Below are 19,193 nucleotides of genomic sequence, written 5' to 3' on the forward strand. Positions count from 1 at the left end.
CTAATATCCAATCTAAACCTCCCCTGGCATATCTTCCTGCCATTCCCTCGAGTTCTGTCACTGGTCACCAGGGTGAAGAAGTCAGCGCCTACTCCTCCACATCCCCTTGTGAGGAAGCTGTAGGCCTCAATGAGGTCTCCCCTCAGTCTTCTCTTCTCCAGGCTGAACAGATCTAGTGACTTCAGCTGCTCCTTGTATGGCTTCCCCTCTAAATTCTTCACCATCTTTGTGTCTCTCTTCTGGACACTCTCTAGTATCTTCATATCCTTTTTATACTGTGGCGCCCAAAACTGCACACAGTACTCAAAGTGTGACCACACCAGTGCGAAGCAGAGCGGGACAATCACCTCCCTTGGCTGGCTAGCAATACTATGCTTGATGCACCTCAGGACATGGTTAGCCCTCTTGGCTGCCAGGGCACACTGTTGGCTCATGTTCAACTTGCCATTGACCAGAACCCCCCGATCCCTTTCCGCGGGGCTGCTCTCTAGCCTCTTGTTCCCCAGTCTGTATGTACATCTAGGGTTGCCACATCCCAGGTGCAAAATCTGGAACTTTCCCTTGTTAAACTTCATGCAGTTGGTGATCGCCCACTTTTCTATGATCAGAACACACTGGTCTGATGATAAAGAAATTAGGGACACAAGTTCCAACACATTGTAGAGTTGCACACAGATAACTCTACTACAGGTCTCTTGGGTTTTCCTCTACTTCTTTCTTAGAGTACAGAACAACTTGCATATAGTTTGATCTTGAAATCCACTATGATTAACTTAAAATTAGAGGTGTGACTTCAGTAGAAAGTCTCTTAGGTACAGAGTTCTCTCAGGAGCTTATATGTCATAAATCGTCTTCAGGCCATAAGAGAAAAGTAAAAACTCAGCAAACATATATGATGATTCCCCAACGTGCTTTCTCTTCTTCAGCTTCATGTTTTTTACCTGTTTATAAATCTTCTGCGGATTTCTCTTCCAAGTATTTTATTAGTTTTTTCTTGAACTCATTTATGATTTTGATCTTTAACATTCTTTGGTGAAGAGCTCCAACCATTTTCTCCTTGTTGCCCAAAGAACAGCCTCCTTTTGTTTGTTTTGAAATTGATACATAAAATGATCAAACCCTCTTAAAAAAAATTTCTCTCTTATAAGAAGGGTCTGCCAGAACTTCTCTTGAAAGACGATTAAAAAGTCTTCAAATTTCCATTCTAAATATATTCATGGCCAATTCATTCACATTTGGTTTGTGCTAATTATCGGATAGTTAATATGTTGATTCTTTCAGAAAGACTCACGATGTCCCTTCTCAGATATCATTTGCTAGACTAAACAAGCGAAACTTTCTAGCATCTGCTCACAAACCATTTTTTTATTTCTTTAACTATCTACCCTGCACCTTTTCTAATCTTAATTAATGTTTGTTGGGGATTAAAACAGAGATGGAGAAGAGAAATAAATCCAGACTTTTGCCTTCTACCTCTGGAGATACGTTTTTAGATGTCATTCCTTTATGTTTCTTTTAATTGTGAAATGCTAGCATGCTCTGTGCAGCTGGTGATGGTACCGCTCTTTTATCAGAAGATTTTCCATTAGAGATATTGAAGAAATTAAACATTGGATTGTCATTTACCCAGAGATCTGTAAACAGCTCTGGTCTTATAATAAATGAAAGCAAGAGTATATGTACAATATGCAAGATATAACCCTCAAACAAAAAAATGGTTGTAGTTAGAGACAGACCTCAGCCATACCCACCACATCTTGATAATCTTTGGAGAAGTTCCAAGTCCAACTCCATTCCTGAATTTTGTGGCTTGATCCTTGCCAAGACGCAGGGAGAACTATGTTGTACAGGGCTCAAAGAGCAACCTGGCATCTGGAGTCTGCCAAAGGTTCCCAGAAGTCTGGGTCTATCAGTGTTATTGGCATCCCCAGGTGTCTATATGAATGTGTCTGTCTGTGTCTGCGTTTCTATTTTAAACTGCTGTTTTCCCCCCTGGGGCAATCACCACATTGACGTCAGACCATTGCCCAGCACCTCATTTATGTCTGAGAAGAGAAGGAAACAGTGTTGAGAAGAGAGCTCAATGGAAAAAATAATATTCAGTGTGTGTTAAAAGCATTGAGGGAGGAGGAGTAAGTGGAAGAGAAGGGAAATTTTAAGTCAGTGTATTTATGTTATCCCAAATACCAAAAAACCTGTTTTTTTTGGATATAAATACTGCATTAGTAACTGAGAATATAGTTAGGCAAATTTTTTGGAATATCTGAATACCTGATTACACATGAATTAGCTTGAAGATGTTTCTCATTTTTTTTCTCCATTTGAGAATTTTCTTATTGCCATTAAACAAAGGTCATGATAAACCTATGATATCTTTTTCTTTCGTTCTGTGTGCTTTTCTTAGAGTAATCACACATATCTTTGCAGCAGATATTAGAAATTTATAGAACTCTGTCTTGTTAGTCATAACACCATGTACTTATCTGAAACTGTTTTGAGACCCAGATGGTGCTAGACAGTATCTCGTCCAATAAACTCTGGTGTTAATGCACAAATTAGACAACCTATGTTCACGTGTCTTCTTGAGTCATATAATGACAGCATGGAGTTGTACTGTGTGGATATAGTGGGTATATGGACTGCAGGGTATCACCCGCCTGGATGCGTTTCTGTGTGATATGGTCTAGGCAATCCTGCTCCGGCAGGGGGATTGGACTAGATGATCTTTCGAGGTCCCTTCCAATCCCTAACATTCTGTGATTCAGTGATATAAGAATCTTGGTTTCCATTTTTTTAACATGGAATTTCTTGTTCTTAAGATAGTGGATAAGGGCCAAATAACTTAACCCCAAAGAAAAGTGTGTTATTTATTACTATTTTAAGATTGTTTGGTTTAAAAGTTGGTCTTATAATTTGGAGAGACTGGCTTCATGTTTTCTGAAAGCTTGTGGTTCGCAATATTGCATGGAGCTTCTCCAACCTTGGGCATCTGTAGAGATACTGATGATAAAAGCAGTCTTTGTATTCCTCTGATCTTGGACACTGCTCTCAAATGTAGCTGGCTGATATTTTCGTGGAAAAACTGAGTTTGGTTAACATTTTCATTTTTTCATTGAAGAAGAAGTGAATCTCTATCCTTACTTGTTTCTGCATTCTGCTTTTGCAACTTAAGGACAAAGAGAAAGGATATCCTGACTTTCCTGCTCTTCAATTAAAACCAAAGAAACTGCCTGGTTTGCATTTTATTGGTTAAATTGTGGAATAACAGAACAACTTTTAATTTTGTTTGAAATGTTGTGGGAAGCTTTTTTTCACCAAACATATAGAATACTTGTCCAGTGTTCCTTAAATCTCTGGTCATTGTTAAATGTTGGCCTTAAGAGTCCAGATCTCTGATTCTTTGCACCACTAACAGCTGACAACACAGGAAAAAATAATATACACCTTCTCCCAATAACCCAAAAGATGCCCTTTAATGTTCTTTGGGAAGCTCAGTGCTTTGCTGAGGGACATTGCCCTCTGCAGCCTGTGCTTGCAAACAGCGATTTGGTGATGGCCTATTTCTGGGGCCTGGGGTATCAGGAAAGCTTAGCTCTACCTAACCTAAAGTGGAGTTGTTGCTGTTGTGAGGGGTTTTTTTTGTTTGTGTGGTTGTTTTTTTTACTTGAGGGTTCCTTTTTTTTTAAAGAAAATGGTACAGAAGGTGTAACAACATAGGAAAAATCAATAGACACCAGTTCTGCAGGTAAAAAAAAATAATAAAAAAAAAGAAACAAAAAAAGGAAATTAAAAAGCCTTATGCCTGCCCACTTTTCTCAGGCAAAGCTACAGTTGTCTGTTAGGTGTGCAAGGAATTCAGGATCAGACTCAGTCATTAGAGCTAAACCCTGGCACCCTAACTGGTTAGGTAACCTGGCAGCCAAGTGTTGGAAACATCCAAACATGTCTCAGGCACAACACAAAAGAGGTTGATTTACTACTTTCCCTGCAGCCAGAGCTTGTTTCCATAGAAATAACTTTGGCTTGCTTCCTGGTTTCGTAAGTCCTTTATATACCTCTGGTACACTGTGTCGTGGCACAAGGGAAAAACATGTGGAGACCTGATTCATCTCTCACTTGTAACAACTTTACACTGGTGCTAATCAAGAAATGTGATTAAATTATTCCTGATCTGTAGAGCAGTTCCTCTTAGTGGGCTAATATTGTTTATTTTCCTTTAAGGAGATGCACTGAAGTTATACTGCTTACAATATATTCAGAAGAAATTAATGTAAACTTTTTTAAAGTAAATTTTTTACATTTTTGCATGTAAAAGTTTTACCATTTTAATAGTAACTTGGAGCTATGTGATCCTATTATATTCAGAACAATTATGGCAGAGGCAATTTTAGAAAGAATAAGCAGCATTTTCACTGCACTGTTTTTCTTTTCCCTTTTTACATAAATATGAAAGTTTTGTTTCTTATCAAAATGAAACATTTAAAGTTATTCATATACGTATAGGAACAAAAGAGTTGCTGCTTCAAAACAGCTCACTGTCTGAAAACAAAAGAAAACAAGGCAGGTGGTTAGGAACTGATGGGTCAATGGACATAGTGATGTAGCTTTGCTGAAATTCAGAAAAAGCTTTCCTTATACACATGGGGTATCAGGAAGAAAGCACAAAACTGAAATGAACAATGGAGATTAAAAAGACCTTATTAATGTCAGCGTAGTTTTTGATCTATTCTACTTTAAATTATATTTTTATCCCAGTTGTTTCTATCATTTCCTCTTCCTCTTACACTTAGTAGTAGAAGATGCATGATTGCAAGCACTTTTCCCAGTTCCATCCTAAACTCTTCCAGTGTATTTTTTACCCTATTGAATTTATGCTGCAGACTCTAATTGTCTCTAAGCATAACACTCATGTCCCTCTTCATCTTCAGTGCAGCTGGCAGATTATTTCAGCACTTTTGATCAAACTCTTCTAAAATTTGGGTTCATGGCCAATTCTTTCCTCTGCCAGTGCTCTTGTGAGTCTATGGACTTCTTCAGTGCATTCTTCACAGAAATCTCCTTATAATCTGCTTTCTGAGGTGATCTCTTAGTGACAGATTTTCATTTGGGGCTATAGTATCCAGGGCCCACCTCTGAGAACTACCAATGGTGTTATATTAAGCTGTATTTTTCCCATCTTATTCAAACATGGACTGCATTATAGCTGTATTCTGGGTATATATCACTTTTTATACTTAATCACAGTGCAACCTTCATAGCACATACAGATTTAGTTACTGTCTTTGTACTGATCTATTCAGTTCTCCTTTCCAAAGTCAAATCTTGACCTTTCTGATGTTTCCTCATGGATTAGTTTTTAATTTTTAATTGCACTTGTGCTGAAACCTCCACTGATCAACATGTTTGGTAAGTAAGAATGTTTGGTGCAGTTTAGGCTATAAATAGGGGGAGGTCAAACTTATAATTGATGTAGAGCTGTACAATGAGAAAGTTTCCACCTCCATTCTATGTTCTTAATTACTCAAGATGCTGAAGAAGACAAACCTTCACCATACTATAGCTGTCCCAAATGTGGATATAGAGTGCTATAATGCACTGTTTTAATTTTGTACAACAACTGGGTGAAAGCAAATGTATGACTTACTGCATTTTACATCAAAATGTTATCTTTAAAGTTTAAAAATAATATAATCTTAAAAAACAGAAAATAGATTAATGTATAAGCAGAGTTTAGAAGTATCCAAATACAGCCTGTACATAACCTGAGGCACTCCAGGATTACCTGGAGCTTTTTGAAAACATAATGACAGTGCAAATATTTTGCCTGTGTCAGAAATAAAAAGTCAAAGAAAAAAAAATCACTGTATCAGAAAAGAGGGAGTTGGAAGAAAAATTGTACTGTGCTTTAATAAAATAAAAATAAAAAGTATCCTCACCTTTCAGATAGTTGAATTCTTGGTGATAATTGTGCTACTGTTGGGAAGAATGTTGATGTGCAGCTTTGAAGGAATGTAATGACCTACGGTTTGGAAATATCAGTAATGAGAATATTTTTTAATTCCTGTTTCAGTGATCCTTCCAACATATTGAAGCTGGTTTCAGGCATGCTGTGCTATATGAAGTAAAAGAGTATCAACATCACAAATAGACTTGGGACATGATTCCTTATAAATGAAGTTAACTGAAACAGGAGCTGGTCCTTCCTGAATAAGGCCAAATAATACCAAGTAAAAGATAATGGTAGAAAATTCCTACTGTGTATTTCTGTCTTTGTATCCACTTACTGTGCACGGACAGTGATTTCATGAGAATTACTCCTGCTTCTCTTTAGTTTTTGTGCATTTGTTACTATACTGTGTGCTGCTTAACATAGCTAGAATGCCACTTTTATCAAAGTGTACTATAAAAATTAGTTTGTTGATATGTTCACAGTAAGGTTTGATCTGTGAAATGGGAATGAAATCTACCAAATTATTTGCTAAAATAATCCAACTCTGTCAGATTAGTGAATTTAAGACTGAAAAATGTGGATTCATTCCTTCGTTAAACTAAAAGGTCACAGGAATCTTCTCCATCTCCTTTGTACTGGGAGAAACTAATCTCCCAGGTAATCATTAATTACATCTAAAGTTTGCTAGGTCTACAATTCATGTCCGATCATCCAAGCAAGGTGCCTGAGAGACCAATAGGTGTATTTCTAGATCATTTGGTTGGTGAGGCATTCCTGATGCTAGGGCATTCCCGACTCTGAGGCATTCAGATGTTTCAATATAGGTAGCACTAAGGGTGATGGAAGAATAGGCTTCGGGTTTGCATACAAAAATAATATGGGAAAAAGAGCAGATTCTGGCAACCAAGTGGACCAAAAAGATAAACTTCTCCAATATCTCTAACAATACACAGTATATCTTCTGAAGTATCTACAAGTAAATATGTCCTCATGTTTTTCTCTACAACAGAATATGCCGAGCAATTATTTATTTCATTGCCATGGTTTAACACCAACCAGCAGCTAAGCACCGTACAACTAGTATGGACAGGGGAAGGGGATAAAACCAGGCTTGCTAGAGACAAGCCTGAGGGTGGCACACCAGTGTTTGAGGGATGGTGTGCTAGTGAGGTCCTTCGGTCTGCCAGGTCAGTGGAGGTGGGGGATGGAGAGCCATGCGGCAACAGGGATGCAAGGGTTAGTGATGATTCAGAAACCATGGAAGTGCCCCAGAATGGACATACAGGAATTAGGGCTTCTCTCCCCACAAAAGTGGCAGGATCAATAGTCCAGCTGAAGTGCATCTGCACCAATGCACGCAGCATGGGCAACAAACAAGGAGGAGCTGGAAGCCCTTGTGCAGCAGGAAAACTAAGACATAGTTGCTGTCATGGAAACATGGTGGGATGACTCGCACAACTGGAGTGCTACAATGGATGGTTATAAACTCTTCAGAAGGGATAGGCAAGGCAGGAGAGGTGGTGGGGTGGCTATGTATGTTAGGGAGTGTTTTGATTGTCTAGAGCTCGACGATGTTGACGATAGGGTCAAGTGTTTATGCATAAGCCTCAGGGGGAAGGCCAACAAGGCAGATATCATGGTGGGAGTCTGCTATAGACCACCCAACCAGGATGAAGAGGTGGATGAAATATAAGCAGCTGGGAGAAGTTGCACAATCCGTTGCCCTTGTTCTTGTGGGGGACTTAACTTATTGGATGTCTGCTGAACACAGAGAGGAATACAGCAGAGAGGAAACAGTCACAGAGGTTCCTGGAATGTGTGGGAGATAACTTCCTGACACAGCTGGTGAGTGGGCCAAATAGGGAAGGTGCCTTACTGGACTTCTTGTTTGTGAACAGAGAAGGACTTGTTGGTGATCTGTTGGCTGGAGACCATCTTGGGCACAGTGATCATGAAATGGTAGAGTTTTCAATTCTTGGAGAAGTAAGGAAGGGGGTCAGCAGAACTGCCACCTTGGACTTCCGGGGAACAGACTTTGGCCTGTTTAGAAGCCTGGTTGACAGAGACCCTTGGGAGGCAGTCCTGAAGGGCAAAGGGATCCAGGAAGGCTGGACAGTCTTCAAGAAAGTAATCTTAAAGGCACAGGAGCAGGCCATCCCCATGTGCCAGAAGACGAGCCAGCGAGGAAGAAGACCGGCCTGGCTGAACAGAGAGCTTTGGCTGGAACTTGGGAAAAAAATGAGAGTTTATGAGCTTTGGAAGAAGGCGCAAGCCACTCGGGAGGACTATAAGGATATTGTGAGGCTATGCAGGGAAAAAATTAGAAGGGTCAAAGCCCAGCTAGAACTTAATCTGGCCACTGCTGTAAAAGGCAATTAAAAATGTTTCTACAAATACATTGGCCACAAGAGGAGAGCCAAAGAAAATCTCCATCCTTCATAGGATGCGGGAGGAAACATGGTGACAAAGGCTGAGGAAAAGGCTGAGGTGCTTAATGCCTTCTTTGCTTCAGTCTTCAGTAGTAAGACGAGTTGTTCTCTGGGTACCCAGCCTCATGAACTGGAGGACAGGGATGGGGAGCAGAGTGAAGCCCCCATAATCCATGGGGAAATGGTTAGAGACCTGCTACACCACTTAGACACCTATAGTCTATGGGACCGGATGGGATCCACTCAAGAGTGCTGAGAGAGCTGGCGGAAGTTCTCACCAAGACACTTTCCATCATTTATCAGCAGTCCTGGCTAACCAGGGAGGTCCCAGGGGACTGGAAATTAGCTAATATGACACCCATCTACAAGAAGGGTTGGAAGGAGAATCTGGGGAACTATAGGCCTGTCAGTCTGACCTTGGTGCCAGGGAAGATTATGGAGCAAATGATCTTGAGTGCTATCATGGGGCACATACAGGACAACTAGGCGATCAGGCCCAGTCAGCATGGGTTTCTGAAAGACAGGTCCTGCTTGACTAACCTGATCTCCTTCTATGACAAGTTGACCCGCTTACTGGATGAGGGAAAGGCTGTGAATGTTGTCTACCTGGACTTTAGTAAAGCCTTTGACACAGTCTCCCCCAGCATTGTCTTGGAGAAAATGGCCGCTCATGGCTTGGATGGACGTATGCTTCAGAGGGTAAAAAACTGGCTGAATGGCCGGGCCCAAAGAGTTGTGGTGAATTAAGTTAAATCCAGTTGGTGGCCAGTCACAAGTGGTGTTCCCCAGGGCTCAGTATTGGGGCCAGTTCTCTTTATTATCTTTATCAATGACCTGGACGAGGGGAATCGAGTGCACCCTCGGTAAGTTTGCAGATGACACCAAGTTGGGCAGGAGTGTTGATCTGCTTGAGGGTAGGAGGGTCTGCAGAGGGATCTCAACAGGTTGGATCGATGGGCTGAGGCCAACTGTATGAGATTCAACAAGGCTAGGTGTCGGGTCCTGCACTTGGGGCACAACAACCCCATGCAATGCTACATACTAGGAGAAGAGTGGTTAGAAAGCTGCCTAGTGGAAAAGGACCTGGGGGTGTTGATCGATGGCCGGCTGAATATGAGCCAGCAGTGTGCCCAGGTGGCCAAGAAGGCCACCAGCATCCTGGCTTGTATCAGTAATAGTGTGGCCAACAAGGCAAGGGGAGTGATTGTCCCCCTGTACTCGGCACTGGTGAGGCCACACCTTGAATACTGTGTTCAGTTTTGGGCCCCTCACTACAAGAAAGACATTGAGGTGCTGGAGCGAGTCCAAAGAAGGGCAATGAAGCTGGTGAAGGGTCTGGAGAACAAGTCTTATGAGAAGTGGCTGAGGGAACTGGGGTTGTTTAGTCTGGAGAAGAGGAGGCTGAGGGGAGACCTTATTGCTCTCTACAGCTACCTGAAAGGAGGTTGTAGCGAGGAGAGTGCTAGTCTCTTCTCCCAGGTAACAAGCAATAGAACAAGAGGAAACAGTCTCAAGTTGCACCAGGGGAGTTTTAGATTGGATATCAGGAAAAATTTCTTCACAGAAAGGGTTATCAAGCATTGGAACAGGCTGCCCAGGGAAGTGGTGGAGTCACCATCCCTGGAGGTATTTAAAAGACGAGTAGATGTGGCGCTTAGGGATATTGTTTAGTGGTTGACTTGGTAGCGTTAGGTAAATGGTTGGACTCAATGATCTTAAAGGTCCTTTCCAACCAAGACGATTCTGTGATTCTATGATTCTGTGATTCTGTGATTCTGTACGGCTGCTTGCTCACTCACGAGAGAGAAAACTCATGAGTTGAGATAAAGACAGTTTAATAGGTAAAGCAAAAGCCGCGCGTGCAAGGAAAACAAAACAAGGAATTCATTCATTACTTCCCATGGGCAGGCGGGTGTTCAGCCATCTCCAGGAAAGCAGGGCTCCATCGCGCGTAATGGTTACTTGTAAAGACAAACGCCATCACTCAGAATGTCCCACCCTTCTTCTCCCGCCAGCTTTTATTGCTAAGCATGACGTCATATGGTGTGGAATATGTCAGTTGCGGTCAGCTGTCCTGGCTGTGTCCCCTCCCAGCTTCTTGTGCACTGCCAGCCTGCTTGCTGGTGGGGTGGTGTGAGAAGCAGAGAAGGCCTTGACTCTGTGTAAGCACTGCTCAGTAATAATGAAAACATCCCTGTATTACTAACACTGTTTTCAGCACAAATCCAAAACATAGACACATACTAGTTATGATGAAGAAAATGAACTCTATCCCTGCCCAAACCAGCACATTCTCCATCCCTTATTCCATACCATTTACGTCATGCTCAGGTGCCACACTATTCAATACATCCTCTTTAACCACCACCATATTTCCCATCCTTTGATATAATATATAGATAGCCATCCTTTGATATGATACACAGATGGCAGTCCCCTAGTCTATGGACCACCCTTATAAAATGTCTGTTCATTTAGTCCATGACTTTGGGCTCCATCTGTTATGGTGGTCACTCAGGACTGGAGACGTGGTGTGTTGCATGGACACCAAAGCCAGCTCAAGTTGGATCACTGCTGCACTTGCACTGCTTGTTGTAAGGTTTGTCCTCTATTGGCTCAGGTGGTTCCTGCTATAATAATTCCTATAACATGCAACTCAAATCCCAGGTTACAATAATTTAAAGATATTTCCATTACAATCTCCACACCTGGCCCCTTTGGACCACATCATAGGGTTTAACATTGCAATGAACTCCTCCCCTTGCTCTTAGCCTGGTTAGCTTGTGATCCCTGTTGGATGTCCATCATACTTGCCCAACCATGTTTTGAGAATAGAGAAGAGAAAGTTAGTGGAGTTTGGGGAAGAATCTTGAAATGTGGTTGCGTTCCACTTAGGGAAAAAAGCAGAAGCTTTGATGCATCGATGAAAGGGAATAGCACCCTTACTCAGAGGCAGTCTGTCTAGTGGGCTGCCCCCCAGCAGAGATCACAGAAGCCTTGGTATTTCAAATCACAGACAATCTGGCAGACAGGTTTGCCAAGAAAGCAGAAAAACCTGACAGGCAGGTTTTATAAGGCTCCTGTTTGGATTCCTTTATTTGAATTTTATCACAGTCTCTTTCCATGAAACTTTATCATTTTTATTAACTTGGAAATTCTGAGGAAATAGAAATTTCATTCAAGTCTATTTTCAGCTAATGGAGTTCATAGAGTTTATTCCTATTGTTCATACTCACTATAACATCATTATTTCAGTAAAATTCTGCTATCATGAACACTTGAACAAAGAGAAAATTAAGGAGATCTTCCACAAAGACTAAAAGTTGTGCTGAAACTTTAAGAATAATTTTTCTATAAATGTGGAATGAAAATATTTGGGTATTGTTTTGATAGAAAGATTGCTACTGCCAGTGCCTTAATATAGGACCATATCTTGTCTCTGTGGTTATAAGAGCACCTGAAAGATCAAATTTCACTGTAGGATGAAGTTTCATTTTGTGAGAAGTTCTGTAAAGGAGGTTACTGTCTGGGCTTGGAAAACACTGTTTGAAAGTAAACAAACAAAATAGTAGGGAATGAAGCTATTTTAGGGTAATGTCTTTCTGCAGTCTTTGGGGAATACTTAGCAAGAAGGGAAAAATAAATATGAAAAGCAAGACTGAGTACTGGGAAGGAAAAATGTTGATATATTAACTGTACTGCATCAGACAAGGATTAAACAATTCTGCTGTTTGTTGCCACCAATAGCAGCAGCAGTAACCAAGTAACACTGAGAGAAATGACAGAGATCCTTCTTTACTTTTCCCCAGAGAGTCCATCCTCTCTGGGAACCCTCAATTTTGAGAACTGGTTGTCCTGGTTTGGCCTAAACCAGGACAATTTTCCTTTCAGTGATTTTTACTTTCAGCTAAGTCTCTTCTAAGTAACTGGACTTTCTGAAAATAACTGCATGTTTTGCAGACAGTGTCTGCCTCTAGGACTGATAACGCTTGAAGTTTGTAGTTATCACTGAGGCACTGGTAGGGATGTTATGCAGAAAGGCTCTTTCTGTACTTGTTCTTAGAGAAAACAAGGTCACTGCTCAATTCCTCACTGCTTACAAGTGAAGAGCCGAAGGGGGGTCGCAGCTGCAGGGAGGAGCAGACAGGGCAGGTGACCCAAAATTGACCAACGAAGGTATTCCATCCCATACATGTCATTCTCAGTATAAAGCGGGGGGATCACGAGGGTCTCGCTCTCTTCTTCTATGGCCAGTGTCCGAAGAGGACTCTGTCTGTTTTTCTGCTGCCCCCAATCCCACTCCCTGCATCCCTGAATCCAGCTCTCGACCATCACTGGGCCCAACCTGGGCCTTCCCGGAGCCTGCCCTGCAGTGCTGGTGGTGACGTGACCGACATCGGGGGAGCTCGATCTTGGTTTTGTATATATTTGTATATATTTTATTATTCTAATATTATTATTATACTCTTTTTCATTATTATAGTTTATTAAAACTGTTTTAACTTTCCAACCCAGAAGTCTCTCTCCCTTTTCCCTTTCTCTTTCCCTTCGGGGGTGGGGGGAGGGTTAACAGAGAGTGTCTGCCGCAGGTTTAATAGCCGGCCCAGCCTTAAACCCTGACACTGGTTTAATTACAGTCATCTTTAGCCTGCCGTTACGACCTGGTCACAACTAGTTCATAAATCCCTTGGAGTAAATTAAGGTGAAACGACACCAAATAACTGGTATGAAATTAAGAACAAATTAATAAATTAATACAGGGAAAGTGGCATGCTTGTAAGTGTCTTGGGTTTCTAAAGGCATTGAGAAAAGAGAGAAAAGGAAAAAGGAAAAGAGAAAGAGGATAGAGACTATGAGAGAGAGAAAAAGAAAGATCACCACCCTTGGATCCAACGATGTAAGTTGTCTGTAGAGTTGGTAAGTTGCTTGCAGAGTTGCTCCTCCGGTAAATCGCTTGCAGGATCGGTCCTCAGGTGGCGGGCGGGAGCACACACCGGCTTCCCAAGTAAGAAGGTCTAAATACTTTAGGTCATTTGCATGTGAAATAGGAGAGGGTGGTAACATCCCTCTTGTCTCCCCTCCTCTGCTTGCTTCTCATGCTAATTGGGACGCCTGCGCTTTGTAGTCTTAGATTGTTCTCGAAATGAGTCGGTGGTCCCCCAAGAGGTGTCTGGTGGTCGTGATCCCCTAGTTGTGGTGTCCGCTGTATGACCCCGTTTCTGCACCAGCGTGGTTGAGGGCTTGCAAAGTTGTTGCACATGTAGGCTGGTCCCAAGGAAAAGATACCATCCCGCTTCTGCAGGACTTATCTCTTCCTTCAGCCAGAGTTGTAAATCACAACAATTAAGGCACAGCAGGGGTATTGTTCTGTTCCCAAGGCCCTTATCTCTTGCCAGACTTGCAGGCCTCTGTAGTACACATACCCTCCTCCAGACAGAGTTGTCAAACAAGTTGTTTAAGGCATATAAACTGTCCGTAACACCTGCACAGCTATTGCACGAGCATAAGTAATGTGTAAAATGACTGGGATTCATTTCTTTTCTGTGTGTAACAGCAGATCCTGATGTACATTTATTTTGTTTTTACAAGGAAAATAAGCCAAGTGGTTTGCAATAGCCCAATAGCTTTTGCTATAGCCAATAGGTGGTGGTTTTATTGCCATCTACCGCACATAGTGGTAATAATCTATATTGATAGCCTAATATGGAAATATTGTTATGTCTTGTTAAAATGCAATAAATATAATGTTTTACAGAAAAGTTAAAGAATTGCTTGGGAACATAACCATTATATGCATACGCCAAAGCAAAGTAGGGGAAAGGGAAAGGGGAGACAATTTAGCTTTCAGGCAGTTCAGATACATGGGCTGCCAAGAAGTTAGAATACTTAATTCACATAGAAATGTGTGCACATCCAAAGGCTTTGGAGATGCAGAAGACACTTCATAAACCTCAGCATTTATCATGCTTGGAGCACAGAGTTTCCAAGTTCTAGAGGAGACTTCCTTATGTGCTGGAGGGAAGGTCGCGATAGTGTCTTGGAAGAAGGAAGTTGTTAAAGTTGACTGTTTCACAGTCTCTCTGGAAGAGTGAGGTTAGCAGCAAGCAACCCACACAAGAAAATAAACACATAAATAAAGTAAAAAGCCCAGCTTGCATTAGAAACATGAGTACTTTTAGAACATCATTAAACAGAAATCCTCCCTCACTGATAAGCAGAATTTTCAGTGAAATTAGCTGTGTAGGAAGGCAGTATCAGTGGCAGGAACTGTGTCAGGTACAAGCTCCCTGGAAGCTGCTTCAGCTTCTGACATCTCGTGAAGCTTGGGTAGGTGTGTGTATTTCAGGGTGAGGAATTTTTTTCTTATTTCTGTATATTTTTAATTAGGGTAACATTTGACTTGACCATGTACTGAAGTCAGGGCTGAGACATGATATGACCAATTGAACATGACATTCCCTGCACCCCAAGGTACTCTAACATTAATTAGAGCCATCAAACTGCATTATTATCCTGTTTGGTTATGGTTTGCATGGATTTCATATTAACTTCGGAGTCATTCTGGTCCTGAACACAAGCCTGTGTGTCATGATATCAATATCTGATCCAGGTGTGAATGGCTATCAGGGCTGGTACCTGGTGGGTACACTTTAAATGGATATAGATGAAATATCATCGCACCACTTTTTTTTTTTAGATACAGGTTTTCCATCTCCTTTTAGTTACTATGAATCATTACAGAGACTGGGAGAGGCAGAATTTAATCATGATATATTTTACATTCCTCACACCTTTTAATCTGAGGACCTGTCACTCACCTTTTTCTCCATTTGCTAATGCACTACTGTAGGAAGGTCAAAGAAATAATGACAGTACAAGCATAGTAGTACAGCATAAACTATTCCTGTCCTTTTAAGTGGGACTAAAACCTCTAAAATGTTGATTTAATACTTCTATCTTTATTCCACACACAAAGTTACTTTAGCAAACAATCTGTGAGAAGGGCTCATTACTCCCAGGATCAATATTTTTCTATTTTTTTTAATGCATATATTTTAATTTCCCAAGTTTTGGGTATCATATCTGTGATTCAGAAGAGAAACTCAGAGGTTTTTGGTTTACATCTTGTGTATAGAGCATGTAGTACTTTTTAGAAATACTTGGCAGCTGGCCTTCTGCCTGTACTCAATTGTGTCTTCACTAGAAAGTCAATGTATCTGAGGAAGAAATTGATCTGATCAGTAATCATGGCTTCCTTGTCAAGTCACGTCTCAATTTCCCCCCGCCTCCAACTTTTTGTCTTTTCTGTAAGTAAATTGCTAGCAAAGCCATTTCATTCCCACTAGTTGAAAAATAGGAAAACAAGATAGCTACTGTTTCTGGCAATCTGGTTGTGACTGTACTTGAAAAAGTATAACTGCAGATATTTTCAGGATTTGACAGTTTAGACTTTAAGCAAAATGCAAGTCTTTTGGAGATGCAGGAAGCTGATTTTTCAGGGACATTGAAGAGTTTCACATTGAGGATCTAGGCCTAATAAACCTGATAAACAAATATTTTCATTAAAATTATAATGTTGATTGTGAGAACAAAGACAGAATGATTAATTGAAAGGAAGATTTAGAAACTTATGCACAGAAGGAAGAAACAAAACCTCTTATAGATCAGTATGCTCAAACAGTGAAAACAAGGTATTATCTATCCTACTTCTGAAAGAACTGACTCATGAAAACAGTTCTGTACCAAGTCTACTCAACAAACGTTTTTAGTTTGGAGCAGTATTCTCTGATGCTCTGTCAGTAATTAAAAAGGAGATTGGAGAAATTTATCTTGACAGTTACAGAGCCAGTAGCATGACCTCTGTACACTTTTAAAGGAAAGAATAATAAAAACCATAGATATGCATGTAAAATGGTATTAAATACAGTCCAGGTTTGTTAAAGGTAGATCATACCTTTGATATGATCATTCTTTGATAAAAACCCCCTACTTTTCTAGACAGAAAAAATTCAGTAAATCTCATCCTTCTCAATAAAATACCACAGGAAAAAATATTAATTATATTGCAAAAGATTGTGATAAGGACAAGTATTGCAAAGAAGACAAATTGAGTAAAAGAAAGATAACATTTTCTGTTGAAAGAATGATTTCGTGCTGGGGAAGGCTACTACTACTGTCAGTGTTGCGAGTGTTCTCTTTTATAGTACTCTTTATGACTTTGACACAAAAAGGAGGAGTGAATGAAAGAAACATGGTACAAAACAATTTTTTTTTCCTCTAAGTATCAAAGAAAGTCAGTTAAACTGGTAATTCCTACCTTATAAATTTATGATATATTGATTCATACCTGTTGCTTGCATCATACTTTACTGTGCAATAAATTAATTTTATTTTCTTTGACTGCTAAATTTCATATGCACAAGCCATGCTCGGAACTTCAAAAGGAGTACTCACATCATTCAACTTACGCATATATTTAAATATTTTGTTCAAACAATCCTTAACTTTACAGGAAATTTGTAGAACTTGCTACATATAAATGCTAATAGCCAAAGTAATTATCTTCATATTTTCCTCATTCTGAGTCTTAAAAGATGAGTTAACAATGATGTTTCATGCCTGAATTTCTTAGTTGTTGTTACTTCTATTCAGATCTATGAAATTATTTAAACTACTTTTTTGGTATTTAATAAACTTTACTGTTCTCTTGGAAGACACTTTATTTTCCTTAAGAGTGAAAAGGAGAAAATATTTTTTTAAATTACTTATATTGGCATAAGTTTTTTTAAAAAAAAGGAAGAATAATGAGTAAGCAAAAATACCCTACCCAAAATCCCCACAGAATGTAATAGATCATCAATGTAATGAAGTAATGTAATGAAGTTAGCAACTGTACAAACTATTTCATGTGAGATGAAATGCATTTGAGATCCGGGTTTCTCTCTGTGGCAAATATCACTGGAATTCCAGGTAGCAGTGGAATACTTGATAAAAGAGATGCAGAATTATAAAATTAGAATTGGAAAATGGATCTATTTTTAAAGTTTCCATCACCACTTCACAGAGAAGAATCTTTTTATAGAATCATAAAATCATTGAATTATGTAGGATAGACAGGATCTAGGGAGGTCTAGGCAGATCCACACTTCTGCTCAAAGCAAGCCCAGTTAGAGCCCAGTAGGAATGTCCAGGAAAGTCATTAATATCTCCAAGGATGGAGGCTTCACAGTCTCTCTGGGCAATGCTTCTCAGTATATGACCATTCTCAAGGTAATCCCCGCCCCCCTTAAGTAAAAGTTTCCTATGTCCTAGTAAGGACACTAAATGGTATTGGCCTCTATATTTATCCATGAGTGATGCCACTAGTAACCAACCAGACTTCATATCATTGATGACAGCCCACTGGGCCTGGTGATCCCACCAGTTTTCTCAGCCCCTTCCATTTATCTAATTCGTATATCATCTGTTTCACTCTAAGGGAACCTTGGTTGATACTGTTGTGGGTGTCTATTACAGGCCACCGGATCAGGATGAGGAGCTTGATGAGGCCTTCTACAGGCAACTGAGAGCAGTCTCACAATTACAGGCCCTGGTTGTTGTGGGGGATTTCAACTACCCTGATATTTGCTGGAAGGCCTACTCAGCCAGCCATCCTCAGTCCAGGAGGTTCCTCCAGTGCATTGATGATAACTTTCTGATGCAAATGGTTGATGAGCCAACTAGGAGAGGAGCGTTGCTGGATCTTGTTCTCACTAACAAGGAGGGTCTGGTTGAAGTGGTGAAGGTTGAGGGCAGCCTTGGTTGCAGTGACCATGAGATGGTGGAGTTCAGGATCTCATGTGGCAGGAACCGAATATCTAGCAGAATCACAACCCTGGACTTCAGGAGGGCCAACTTTGGCCTTTTCAAGCAATTGCTAGGGGAAATGCCATGGAACAGGGTACTAGAAGGCAAGGGGGCCCAAGATAGTTGGTTAACATTGAAGGACTGCTTCTTCCAAGCTCAAGATCAGAGCATCCCAGCAGGTAGGAAGTCAAGAAAGGGTACCAGGAGACCTGCATGGTTAAACAGGGAACTGCTGGGCAAACTCAAGTGGAAGAAGAGGGTGTACAGATCGTGGAAGGAGGGGCTGGCCACTTGGGAGGAATAGAAGTCTGTTGTCAGAGGATGTAGGGAGGCAACTAGGAGAGCTAAGGCCTCCTTGGAATTAAACCTTGCAAGAGAAGTCAAGGACAACAGAAAGGGCTTCTTCAAATACACTGCAGGTAAAACTAACACTGGAGGCAAGGTAGGCCCACTGATGAATGAGGTGGGTGACCTGGAGACAGAAGATAAAAAGAAGGCGGAGTTACTAAATGCCTTCTTTGCCTCTGTCTATACTGCTGGAGGCTGTCCTGAGGAGCCCCGGACCCCTGAGGCCCCAGAGGAAGTCAGGATAGAGGAGGAGTCTGTCTTGGTTGATGAGGGCTGGGTCAGGGACCAATTAAGCAATCTGGACATCCATAAATCCATGGGCCCTGATGGGATGCACCCGCTGGTGCTGAGGGAGCTGGTGGAAGTCATTGCTAGGCCACTCTCCATCATCTTTGCTAAGTCGTGGGGAATGGGAGAAGTGCCTGAGGACTGGAGGAAAGCGAATGTCACTCCAGTCTTCAAAAAGGGCAAGAAGGAGGACCCGGGTAACTATAGACCAGTCAGTCTCACCTCCATCCCTGGAAAGGTAATGGAACAACTTGTTCTTGGTGCTGTCTCTACGCACATCAAGGATAGGGGGATCATTAGGGGCAGTCAACATGGCTTCACCAAGGGGAAGT

The sequence above is a fragment of the Nyctibius grandis genome, chromosome 3, assembly GCF_013368605.1.
Source record: "Nyctibius grandis isolate bNycGra1 chromosome 3, bNycGra1.pri, whole genome shotgun sequence".
Lineage (NCBI taxonomy): Eukaryota > Metazoa > Chordata > Aves > Nyctibiiformes > Nyctibiidae > Nyctibius > Nyctibius grandis.